This window comes from Capsicum annuum, chromosome 1 (genome assembly GCF_002878395.1).
Source record: "Capsicum annuum cultivar UCD-10X-F1 chromosome 1, UCD10Xv1.1, whole genome shotgun sequence".
Classification (NCBI taxonomy): Eukaryota; Viridiplantae; Streptophyta; class Magnoliopsida; order Solanales; family Solanaceae; genus Capsicum; species Capsicum annuum.
Genome location: NC_061111.1, coordinates 33,661,820 through 33,676,815, shown reverse-complemented (window position 1 = coordinate 33,676,815; position 14,996 = coordinate 33,661,820).

Genomic DNA, 14,996 nt, shown 5'->3' with positions numbered 1-14,996 from the left:
GATAAATATGATGATAAAGTGGAAGAATGTGAGAGTGAACATGAAATTGAAGAATTATTGAGAGATATGTATCCTAATATTGATGGTAGACCTACACATACTGATTGTGATGATTTATTTGAGGAGGAGCCAAATATTGAAGCAAAAAGGTTTTACAAACTATTGAAGGATTTCGAGCAGCCACTGTACCAAAATTAAAAAATGTCAAAGCTTTAATCTTTGATTAAATTACTTCACTTTTAAAGTATGGGTCGTTGGAGTAATGCATCATTTTCAATGTTACTGAAAATGTTGAAAGAGGAGTTGTTGCCTAGTGCCGATTCGCCAAACTCATATTATGAGGCAATGAAAATAATTCAAGAACTCGGACATTCTTACAATAAGATAGATGCTTGCACTAATAATTTCATGTTATACTGGAAGGATAAAAGCTTACTCGATTCTTACAAAGTTAGTAGTACGTCTAGGTGAAAAATAGATACCCATAGCGGAGAAATAAGGAACAATAAGGGTAAAAAGATAACAACAAAGAGTTTATGCTATTTTCCCTTAAATACTAGACTTTAGAGGTTATTTATGTCTTCAAAGACATCTTGTAACACCCCTACTGGCATGATTTTTGAGCTACTGATTTAATATACACAAAATAGGAAGTAATACATGGAAGAGATATCTTTAGTTGAACATTATAAAAAAACTATTTAAAAGGATTACAACTCAGGTTATACAAAACAAAACTGAAATTAAATACATCAACTCTGAATGACTGCCTATAAAGCCTCTGCTAATACTGACTATAGGTAGCCCGAACATGACCCCCAGCTATCCCTAATCAATACAACTGAATAAAAATTCTATTACAACTATAGTTGACTCTAGTGCTCGAATCAGAAGAACTCATCACCTGCTAACTAGAAGCTGCAAAATGTCTGATTATGATGTGTGTGCTACAACTGGTACCAACATTATGAGACAATATAGAACATAGACATATATGTGGGCTAGTAATTTTGACATGTTCTGAGTATGTGGGGATGAATGAATAAGTAAAATAATAGCTTAATATATTCATAGACTTTTAAATAATGCATGCTAAGTGTAAGTGACTCACCTTGAGCTTGAATAAAACTGAAAGCTGAAAGATCATAAACTATGAATAGTAAATCATACTGAATAAACTTTGTGAGCCACCACACTTAGTTTCTAAAAGCTTTACCTTTTTATTTTTTCTTTTGAGAGATTATTCTAACTGACATAAACTATGTGAGCTATTATGGGTCCAATATCTTACACACATTGGGGAGAGCTGTTCTACCTTTTCCATCAGAATAGAACCTTAACTTAAGTGATCACTACATTTAACACATATTGGGACTTAAATCTATGGTGATACATAGTTTTGGGGCATGTGACCTCAGACTTATACCCAACTCAATGCTAAATACTACTCCCATATTACTTATATGCTCATACTTTAGGAAATCCACCTTAAAATAGCATAAAGATTTATAGAATGAAAAGCAGTTTTGCTTCTCTTTACTTTAAGTCATAATCAAGAAGAATAAATATGGATTCTATATCTTATCATAAGATCAAAATATCAATCTTTGCTTTGTATCAAAAGGATGATACATGATGGTGGATTTCAAGCCTTATCTTTGAATCAAAAGATTCAAACTTTTCTTGAAAACTTAGCACTTAAACTTAAGGCTTAAATCTCTTACTTTCTTTCATATAACTTGTAATAAAATACCATGTTTAAAACTCACTTGGAAATCTATAATCAATTCTTCAAACCAAAGTCATGCTATTCAGCTCATAATAGAGAATTCTTCAAGTCAAGACATAAATATCTAAAAACAAGAATGAACTTTAATACTTCAATTACATAAAAATTTTATAATATCAAAACTACATAACTTGGGTATGAACCCTAAATACAAATCATATAACTTAAACTTTTAAACAAGTTTTGGGCACAAGAATGGAAGAATGTCCTTGTTCATAAACCCCACATACCTGAATTTCTCGATTTCCTAATAAAAGCTTCATATTGGAAATGAATTCTATCTACTATCTACTAAAGTCCGAGATGAACTGAATTCTCTCACTATGTTCAAGCCTACTCACAGTCTCATGGTACCATGCATAACACCATAATACTAGTGCAAACCACAGATTCAATATCCAATGTGTTTTCAGAGCTCTCATCTCAAGAATACTACTACTTACTACTTCAACGAATAACTTCAACATATTACTAGGATTTCACTAACTCAAAATATGTCTATTCACTTATATACCAACATGATGTTCAAGACTATCATTATAAACACCTACGAACTTCTAGGCAAACACTCATAAGAGAATTTTTCTCATATTCTCTAAACCTCTATCAATAATAACTTTCTTGCACTATTCCTAAGAAAACACACATGCAATTCTCAACTAACCATGACATGTCTTAAAGATTTGCCTCAATATTCCTTCACACTTATAACTTTAAATTAAACAAGCACACAACAATCTTTTCCCAATAAGAAACATTTACTCACTCCCATCTAAACCACTATTCATTCATTTTTATAACTACTATTTTCATATATGGAGAGTTCATAGAAAGGTTAGAACATGAGGACCCAAAGCATAAAAGAATACTATGCATAACGTGAAAGTTAACTGGAACCTGAGGAATAGAGTATCAAAGACATGACTTAATTAAAGAGATCTAATTTGTAGGCATACATGACATAATATGAGTTTTTCTGTTCTTTAAGAGTGCACCATGATTTATAGGAACTGAGCGTATTGTAAATCATGAGAACATAAGTCATGAGCTGTATGACCTGAATTTGGAGTTCATAAATTCATGGAATATGATTTGTACTGCAGAGTTAATGGGAACTTTGAATACTAGGATTTGGAAGCATACATGATTCTATGAAAATTGTATGAAGATGAGCTATGATCATAGAGATGACTTGTAAGGCTTGAGTAAATGTCATGATAATTGAGGTGCCACAATTCAAACTGATATAATAATGGGTTGGGCATCTTCCTCCCCTACTGATGTTCTACAACACACTGGGATCACTACTATAATCTGAGAATCTGAATTTGTTCCTTGTTCTATCATCTTCCCCTTAGATTTAAGCCATTGTTTTAAATTTGTGGAATCCTTTCATATACCCTAAACTGAACTACAACAACTTTACTCTATAGTCTGAGATATAAAAATGCACATAATTAATAACTCACCTTAAAAAAGTATACCTAAAAGTGTAAAGCCCACTGCTAATACTTCCTTCTAAGATAGAACTCTTAACTTTTAATACCCACAATAATTGTCCTATCATAACATAAGCATTTACTAACTTAGAATATTCAGGAGTATTACCATACCCTGAGTTTACACAATCTAGAATATCAACTCCTCTTTCTATTAGCTCAATCCTCCAAGATTCTAACTTAGATTCTAACACATAACATGAATATCCCAAATTTTGTAATGAACTATATTAACTTTATTCTTGGACACTCCCTTACATATATAGTCCTTAACTTTCTCTTGCTTCAGAAATCATCATCAAATACTTACCCCATTCTTGACAACATAATTGCCTCTCTAAACACTTTATCGGCCTCATTTTATGCATACTCTACAAATATCATATCCCTAAACTAATACTTTTCCCTAAACTATGAGAATTACCATTACACCATAGTACCCAACATCACCACCTATAACCCATAATTTAGCTGGTAAGAGCATCATATACTATATTTCTAGCTTCATTCACACTTATCAACTCAACATACTATTTAAGACCACACACTTTAAAAACCTAGAAATACTACAATCCTATATCACCATGGACACACCTCTAAATCACACCCACACCATCATACGTAATTTTGAATCAACAAACCTAAATTCTTGCATACACTATTTCAAGCTTATGGATTCACCTTTCATACAACTAGCCCAATGGATACAAAATCTACTGAATCCAGATAAACACTATCCTCACTTTACTCTATTGACTTTTAGATTCATGCTTCTAACTCTGGGTCATATGCTATCATAGGATTTTGAGAAGGGATCCAAAAGCATATCAATATAAGTTTCATAGGAATATCTCAATAGCAAAATCTGAGATATGAAAGAGGGGAATCATTTTTAGATGACCTATATCCTATCAAATAAAAGTATAGACATATTCGTACCATTCTACAAGACTCTACTAGACATAATTTCATAGACACCCTAGGACACTTGACGTCTATGCTCTAATACCAAGTTTATACCAACTAAAGATTACCCCCTGGATATCAGATGGTGCTTAAGACCATAAGTGATCCCAAATTAACTCATGTAATGACATGATGCTTGAGATACTAATTTAATATACATAAATAGGAAGTAATACGCGGAAGAGATGTCTTTAGTTGAGCATATTCAAAACAAAACTATTTAAAATGATTACAACTCTAGTTATACAAAATAAAACTAAAATTAAATACATCAACTATGAATGACCATCTATGAAGCCTCTACTAATACTGACTATTGGCAGTTGGGATATGACCCCCAACTATCCCTAATCAATTCAACTGAATAAAAATTCTTTTAGAACTATAGTTGACTCAAGTCCTCAAATTTGAAAAACTCATCACCTACTGACTGGAAGCTATAAATTATCTGATTATGATATATGTGCTACAACAGGTCCTAAATTATGAGACAATGTAGCACATAGACATATATATGGGTCGATACTTCTGAAATATGTTGAGTGTGTAGGGGTTATGTATCAGTATAACAGTAACTAAATATATTTATGGACTTTCAAATAATGCATGCTAAGTGAAAGTGAATCACCTTGAACTTGAATAAAACCGAAAGCTAAAAGATCATAAACCATGAATAGTAAAGCATACTGAATAAACTTTGTGAGCTACCACACTTAGTTTCTAAAAGCTTTACTTTTTTATTCTTTCTTTTGGGAGATTCTTCAAAACGATATAATCCATGTGAGCTATCATGGAGTTCAATGTCTTAACCTTGATTGGGAGAGCTATTCTACCCTTGCTATCAGAATAGAACCTTAACTTAAGTGATCACTATACTTAACCCATATTGGGACTTGAACCTATGGTGGTACGTAGTTCTGGGGTATGTGACCTCAGACTCATTCCCAACTCTGTGCTAAATACTACTCAGATATTTATTATATGCTCATATTTTAGTAAATCCTCTTTAAAATAGATTAAGGGTTTATAGAATGTAAACCAGTTATGCTTCCCTTTACTTTAAGTTATAATCAAGATAAACAAATGTGAATTCCATATCTTATCTTTAGATTAATAGATCATTCTTTTTTTTTTTGTATCATATGGGTGATAAATGATTGTGGATTTCAAGCATTATCTTGGAATTAAATGATTCAAACTTTTCTTGTAAACACAGTGCTTAAACTTAAGTCTTACAGCTCATACTTTCTTTCATATAACTTGTAATACAATATCATGCTTTAAACTCACTTGAAAATCATTAATCAATACTTTAAATCAAACTCATGGTATTCAACTCATAATAGATAATTCTTTAAGTCAAGACATAAATATATGAGAATAAGTATGAACATTAGTACTTTAATCACGTAAAAATTTCATAATCTCAAAACAAGATAACTTCGGTATGAACCCTAATTGCAAATCATATAACTTAAATTGCTAAACAAGTTTTGGGCACAAGGATGAAAGAATGTTCCTGTTCATAAACCCCACATATCCGAATTTCTCGATTTCTTGATGAAAGATTGAAAGTAGAACTTGAATTCTTAAGTTTCTTGGGGAACAAAGCTTAAATTTCTTGTACTTGGGAAGAAACCCTAATCATATTGTTCTTGAGAGTAGGAGAAGAAATAATGTGTTAAGTGATTGAGGATGGGAAAAAATAACTCCTTTTTAAGTTTTTAAGTCATGGAGGTAGGATTAAAGGTGAGGAAACAACCAAAATACCCCTAGGAAAAGTAAATACAAATTGCAGGATTTTTTAGTTGATGACATAGTTGATAGCTTATCAACTAGTTGATGTCTTATCAACTTAGTCATCAACCCATATATGGACTTGGATACTTGCTGATTAAGGTTGACGACTAGGGTGATAGTTCATTACTTAGTTGACTTCTTATCACTTCAAGTCATCACCTTATAGCTGGAGCTAATTATAATCGGGTTAAGGCTAATAATGAGGTTGATAGTTCATCACTTAGTTCACAACTTATCACCTCAAGATGTTACATTATAGCTGGGATGATTAAGGTTGACGACGATATTGAATACTCGTCATTTAGTTGATGGCTTATCACCTCAAGTCATCATCTTGTATCTAGAGTTGATCATATTTCTATTAAGGCCACAGAAGAGGTTGATAGCTCATCACTTAGTTGGCGGGTTATCACCTCAAGTCGTAACCTTGTTGATAGACAGACACTTTGAAGTAAAATGAGCATAACTTTCTACTCCAATATAGGATTAAGGTGAAACTAGATGCATTGGAAAGAAGAATCGAAGATATTTTATTTGATATATAGTAGGATGTATGAATCGATATATTATAGGAGATGCACTCTCTTAAAAGTTGATGCTTTTAGAATCGAGTACTAAAACTCAATTGATAAAAGTGTTCTCAACTCGACTTTGCTCTAAGTGCTTTGAACGACCATAATTCAAATTAAAAACACTTTATACACAAGGTTAATGGTCATGACACTGAATTATGGCTTGACTTAATAACTTTGGGGCCTTTAAACATATGACAGATAGTAAGAAACGTATCTAGGAGATTGTGGGGTATTACATTATCTCCTCTTTGGAGTCATTCATTGTAATGAACCATTTTACCATTACTAAATTATTCGTAATAAATTCATATTCCTCAATATTAACTTGGATCCAAAATATCCAATATTTTATTTATTATGTCATCTTGAAGTTTTCAGCAAAGATTCTAGCCTTCGAATGTGTCTAGATAGACTCAATCTTGATGAATTTAATTATTCATGAGTTTTAATATCAATAATTTATCTTGGAATTTCTTTAGGTATGAATTAAGGTCGTACAATATCCTTAACAGAAAGTTAAGTTTAAAACTTTCTTTTCAATATAGTTTCGATATGGGTTTTTATTAGGGTCAAATTTAAATGACCATATCTCATAGAATATAAAGAGTTAGGGGGTCCCATTAACTATAAAATTAAAGATCTCTGAGTCCTTTTACCAACTTAAAAAACCGTTCCTTTATCCAAATTCGAAGTAAGAAGTTATGACTATTTTATGGAGCACTATCTGGGATGAAATAGGATTTTGCTGTAGTAAAAATTCTGATGGTATTTAAATCAGCTTCAGCTTTATTTTAAGTCCAAAACTCCCAAAATTCATTCCCCAATCCTAGAGAGGTAATTTCCCAAGGCTTAAGGTAAAATTTCTTCATTACGGTAAGTTTTTCCATTATTTATTTGTCTTTTAATCCTTTAATATCTTAGAATCCTTAGATAGACCTTTAATGGTGGAATTCTTTTGGAAAATACTCATGGGTGTTTTTAATTTGACCTAGAGCTGCTTCTAAACTATAAATTAAAGATTCTAAAAAGAATTTCATAAATTAAATTATGAATTTTGATTTTTAGGAACCTTGAATTCCATAAAGATGAGACCTTTAGTACAAAAAGTCCATTAATGGAGATGGGTTAAGCTTGAATGAGCTAATTAATGATTAATTGAATTTTGGGGATGATGTATACCTAAGAATTAGTGGGTATGAATTTCCAAGATATTTGTTTGAAGAGTAATTATTTAATTACTCTTATTATTGCTTGGTTTTTATATGGTTAATTATTCCAAGGCATGAAGGAAAGGAAAGATCATCTTTGTTTCAGCTTGTCTCTTCAGAAATCTTGGTGTCCAGGTAAGCTAGGTTTAATGAGTAGAAGATTGTGTTATTTTATTTTTTCATAATTTAGAATTGATGGGAGAAAGCATGTCTAGGCCTGCGGGCATGGAGTTGAGGTGGATAAAGACACTAGCACTTAACTTTAATCCCAAAAACTATATTATTGATTGATTATGTGATATTTATGATATTATGTGGTATGTGTCCGAAAGAAGATTGTAGTAAATGTAGTATATGAACATGATGTTTTTTTTAGTTGTTCTAGTGATGAACCTAGTTGAGTTGTAATGGTATTAAGTTGTATATATTGTGCAATAATATGATGAGGAGATTTATGCTAAGATCTAATGTTGATGAACATAGTAATATCAAAGGGATAGATGACTTGAATTAGTGTGATGATTGTATTATGTGGAAAGAGGTAGAGGATAATGCTATGCGTGAAGGTGCTAGATATAGGTGGTGATGTTAGAACCCAAGTTGTGGTATTTAAGAAGATAATGATATTTTCAATAATTAATGAGTAATTAAGGCTCCAATAGTGACTTGTATGCATAAGAAGTAAATTGTGATTTATTTTATGATATTCTTGTTTTGATTGATAAAAATACTATATCTATTGGATGCCAATGAGAGGCTAAATTGGTGATAATGATGGTTTATTGAACTGTGCCTATGAGTGTCTTGTTTGATAATGATACCTCCTTAAAGTAATACTATGAATACTTGTTGATTGGTATTCAGACATACATAAAATTTTTGATGCTTAGATTGTTGATGCGTGTATAGATGATTATTGAAAATTTACTTGATGAAATTGTCATATGACTTTAAGTGTACTTGTAAACTTATTACATTGTGTTTTATGCTGTGAGCTGTGTAAATTTGATATTGATAATGCTTGTTTATGGTGGATCGGGTACCATACCGATACAGATATATATATGTTGGATCGGGTACACACCGGTATGGATATATACATGTTGGATTGAGTACCTCACCTGTACGGATATATATATGTTGGATCGGGTACCACGCTGGTACAAATATTTATATATTGGATCGGGTACCACACCAGTATAGATATGTATATGTTGGATCAGGTACCACGCTGGTACGGATATATATATATATTGGATCGGGTACCACGTCAGTACGGATATGTATATGTTAGATTGGGTACCATACCGGTACAAATATATATATGTTGGATCAGATACCAGCCGGTACGGATATGTATATGTTGGATCAGGTATCACCTCGGTACGGATGTACGGATATGTATATGTTGAATCGAGTACCACACCGGTACGGTACATGAACATAGATTGTTCCCTGCAGGTCATGACTATTTGGGTAAAAATAAGTCCTATAGCATGTGTGTACATATTTGTGTTGAGTCTGTGGATGTTTATTGTAACACCTCGAATCTAGTACCCAAAATGCTACATGGTACTCATGACCCCGAAGGACCACAAGCTAACCCATGACTGATATCTGTACCTGAACGCAACATAATGTACGTATATAAATGTGGAAACATAAGCTGTCAGGACATAAGGTTCAAATCTGAAGCATAAAATTTGATAAAACAATGTTTAAATGGGGTATAGAAATACCCAAAACTGAAATAAACTATCTGAATATACTATAGTCTGAAAGCCTCTAAACTGTCTGAATAAGGAGTTAATGGGACATGTCCCCAACTAACTCCAACTATTGAAATAAAATAAGTACTGAAATGATAAAGTAATGATCATGTCCTCGAAGGATGAGGAGTCACTGCTAACTCTGACTGCTGGATACTGGAATGCTAATGATGCTCTGAGCTCGTACTTCTGAACATATGGCGTAAAGTAAAACATCAAAATGCAAATGCGTCAGCACAATTGAATGTACTGGTATGCATCTGAGGTAGGCTGAATGCAAGGGTTCACATGCATGAACAATACTAAGTGACTGTATAACATAAACGTGAGAATACATGCATGAAAAAGTAACTGTAACGGAGACCATACTGGCACTAGGTACTGAGTTCTGAGTACTGATTTACTAACATATGGGTTTACTGATATTGATAACTGAGTCTACTGAATACTGGGGAACTGATGGTATATTACTGATAGAGGAATAATTGTTTCTAACAGTTCTAATTATGAAGAACTGGTCTGATTGACAGTATCTGACAGTCCTAAAATTGATTACTAGTAACATGAGTTACTGATAACTGACATAACTGAGATAATTGGTGTAACTGATATAAATAATACCGAGCGAATGTATCTGACAGTATGTGTTCGGATGGAACTAGCTGAGTTTCATACTATTTTGAGTTGACTATATCTGATAGTCCTGAATTCTGTAGAACTATCTGAGTTCTATTACTGAGACTGAATGACTGTATCTGACAGTCCTGATTCTATAACTAAAACTGTGGGAAGTAGTTATCTAACGGACATGCCCCAAATAATCAAAATATAGCTGAGTTGGGGTCCAATCTATAAGCCCAATTGGAAGGGTGTCAATACCGCGCCATTGGTAAGGACAATCTATGAGTAACCCTCATATAATAGGTAACTCTAGTGAGAACGGTCGAAACCCTCATATAACAGGTTAAGCCACCTTATCTATCCACATATAACAGGATATGATGTCTCAACCTACGCTGGCAATGTAGTTCAGGAACACAAGGATTGCTTCTAAGAATCTCACCCTCATATAACAGGTGAGTTCCCATCCTTGGATTTTCTCGGTGCTAATTCCTACGCCCATCTGAATAGACACTGAACCTAATTAAATATACTAGACTAGACTAAATTTATGAAGTTTCATTGACTAACAGAATACTACTGAGATTTCTGAATTTGCTGAGATTTTCTGAGTCACATGATTGACTGAGTTCTATGAATCATGGCTTGACTGAGGATATCGTGAAACATGAAACTGGCTCTAGATACACAGCTATATCTTTCGGGTACAAGTACCCCTAAGACTCGATGAAAGGAAATTGAAAAAGCATGACTTTCTTGAATACATGGCCAAGATCACCAATTCATACTACAACAGTAGGGGATATTTCATGAAGCACATAGTTATTATAATCTTGTATATATCTTAGAATCCACATGATCATGTCTTAACATCATCATTTTAATATCATGATTATATTATCACGCCATTGCATTACACAACAATCCTCATGGAAATTATTTTAAACATAGGGGAACACATACATTCATAATTTGGGTCACAATCTAACTATCAAGCATAATTTCTATTCTACTAGGTATTTTATCAAACACTTAGGTTGCATTATATAAGGCTTAGGCATGATCATGAATTTAATACAACCTTACTTTGCAATTCAATCAAATTTCATGATTTCAGTCCATATATTAGCGTAATTTCATAAATACATAATAAAGGTTCCATCTTGGAATTCATACAACAACAACACCTAAACATATTCAATTCATAGAATGAATTGAACAATTCGTAATTTAAAACTTGATTCTTGGGCTTCATGGATGAAAGGAGTCCATGAATGAACACTATGCATACCTTAGATGGAAGATTCTTGATGATTCACGGAGAAATTTGCTTGAACTTGGATCCCCAATTGAAAATCCTAATGTGTTCTTGAGAGTATTTTGAGAGAAAAGGGTGTATTTTGGTGTAAATAAGGCTTAAGCCCATGTTTAAGCCTTATATAGGGTTGGGAAAATTATCCCTTTGCCATTAAAAATATGGACATTTAATGAATAAATAATTGGGCACCGACACTATGAGAGGCGCGGCATGTCGATGGCTGCTACTCTATACCCGATACGGTGCGCCATGAACGCGTTGAGTCTCAGTTGTTTTGGCTCTAGCAGTCTGCACAACTGGTGACCAACGTAATTAGCGATGCGGCGCACCAAGATCGCATTGTTCCACTATTTTGGACTTCTAATCTTGATCTAAAAAAGTTTTTGAAAAATCCAAAACTTGTCCAAGAACACCTATTGACCAACCTAATCTTGAATCAATAAAAATACGAACCATTAAAGGACATTAAGGTGGAAAAATTAATTTTCCAACTTTTGAAGGCCAAAATTAAGCTAAGTCTGGAATGTAGCTACAATTTTCTAAGTCTAGGACCCCCTTGACACACTTAAAGGACTGTATTAAGCTTTAGAATTTTATGGGGTTTTACATATATAGTGTGGTTGATACTCTTGATGGTTATTTGACTTGTTTGTGAGAACCATTTGATCTGTTATTGCTGTATTATTGATTCATTGGGTATTTGATTGTGTGATATGTATTTAAAAAAGTGAAAATTTGTACTTACTTATATGTTGGTTGACTTGCTTCATTTATACGTATTTTGATCATAGCTTACCAGAATGGCTAGTTATCATTATTTAATATTATAAGAGAACATTTGGTTGTTAGCCCAAGTGTTGTGTGGGTTGTCTATGACTACGGGTTAGTTCCTGTGAATATAAGCATGATAAAAATAAGGTGAATAAAGAGAAATAGTGATGTTTATAGTTGGATTCTGGTCAATTGTGTGAATTAATGAGGCTAGAGTAGTTAGTAGTGAATATGATATTGATGGAGTTGGAAGAGTAGTTGGATGATGTAAGTTATATAGGTAAAGTAATAATGTTATTACAACCTTAGTTGAATTATATTCCATTCAAGATGTCATGATTTATTTTCCTTAATTCTATTTTATGATTATATGGACTAACACAATCGGCTGATGATGCCTACCAGTACGCGTGGTTGTACTGACCCTACTCTTCTACATTTATTTTTGGGGTGTAGACTAGATGCAGGTTAGTTTGTAGTTACTATATGGATGATGATATTCAACACTAACTTCTGCACTTTCTTCCTGGCAGATGTTAGAGTCTTTGTATTGTTTATTTTACTACTAGTTATGTTGTAATAGGTAGCTCTTGTACATGTCTGGCCAAGTCTTGGGACAATGAAGGACATTTGTATGAAGTTTTTAAAGAAATTTATTTAGTAGTATTTAATTTATTTATTATATTTAATTCAGTATTTCCTTAAAAACAGAAGTCTTTCGAATATTTTTAGTTAGGTAACAAGGGTTCTCCTGGCTACTTAGAATAGTTTAGATGCCCGCACGATCCATTAACATGGGTCGTGATATTCTTCCTCGAATGATGGGTAGGAATTTATTGAAACTTTAGAAATATAGAATAACGTAGACATGACATGTCTTCTAATAAAGGATATAGTTGAGCTGAAACATTACAACTTCTATCATGAAACTGATTTCTAACTTGACTTGACTCTATTGACTAAAAGGAGTTGATTTATGCTCAGATTTTAGAACTCACTTAAAATGTTCATGATACAATCATACATATAGATTGAGAAGTGATAACAGATGCAATAAAATTTCAAGAGTTACTAAGGATGGAATAAAGTGTGTAAATTCTTATTAGAAATTATCCCTTAACAAAGCACATATAAGAATCAAAGGAAAAGGGTTTCATGGCATCGCCAAGTATATTGTGTAGGCATGAATCATGAGTTAACGAGACTTAGGTCGTACAAGGGGTATTAAAATGTCTGAGCTGGAATACTTGGAAAAATGAGATCATGCACTAAACGCCTATGAGCTGAACCATGACTACATAGCTGAATCTGAAACATAATGCATGGACTGAACTGAATTTGAAACTTACACGTATTTGAACAACTTACCTCATGGAATAGCCATATTCATGAAACTTAATATTGTAAGACTAGATGAAAAGATGAAAAACCAAAGGAACTTGTCTGTCTGATTGCTAAACTGAATTATTGGCTATATAGACTGAATTATACTGAAAGCTTATACTCAACTGGAGTATTTCTTCAACATACTTTGAAAGAAGTTCTATTACATTAAGGAGAAGAGAATATTGGGAATGATCTAAATAAGATATCGGCATAAGGAATATAAACATGGCTACAACTCTATAACCATGGACTACAGACTTATAAAACATAAGCTAGGATAGAATTACTATGCCTTACACAACATAACTTCCACTTTCAAGCTTAAACATACTTCTCAAATACTCCCTCAACTATAAGTTTCCCATTCAATATTACATTTCACTTGATTTCACTTATAATCTTCACATGGGCTTTGATAACTCTATCTACTAAAGTCTGAGCTGAACTGAATTCTCTCATTATGTTCAAGCCTACTCAAAGTCTCAAGGTACCACACATAACACCATAATAGTAGTGTTAACCACAAATTCAATATCTATGTGTTTTCAGAGTTCTCATCTCAAGAATGTTACTCCTCACCACTTCAACAACTAACTTTAAACACTTACTAGGATTTTACTAAATCACAATGCATCCATTCACTTATATACCTACATGAAAATCAATCCTATCATTATAACCACATACGAATTTCTAGGCAAACATACATAAAATCATCTTTCTCATATTATCTAAACCTTTATCAATAACAACTTTCTTAGACTTTCTTAAGAAGCCACACATGGAGTTCTCAACTAACCATGACATGTACCAAACCTTTGCCAAAATCTTCCTTCACAATTATAACCTTAGATAAAAAAAGCATAAAATAATATTTTCCTAATAAGAAATATTTACTCACTCCCATTTTAACCATTGTTAATTCAATTTCATAGCTACTATCTTGACATATGGAGAGGTCACTGAAAGGTTAGAACATGAGGACCTGAAGCATGAAATAATACTATGCATAACATAATAATTAACTGAGGTCTAAGGAATAGAGCATCAAAGGAATGAATTCATTAATGAGATCTAATCTGAGGACATACATGGCATAATCTGAGTTTCGCTGATCATGAAGAGTGCACCTTGAATCATGGGAACAGAGCATACTATAAAGCATGAGTCATTAGTCATGAGCTGCAAGACCTGATTTTGGAGTTCATAAATTCATTGAATGTGATTTTTAAGTGCATGAAGATGAACTATGATCATAGATATGACTTGTAAGGTTGGAGCACATGTCGTGATA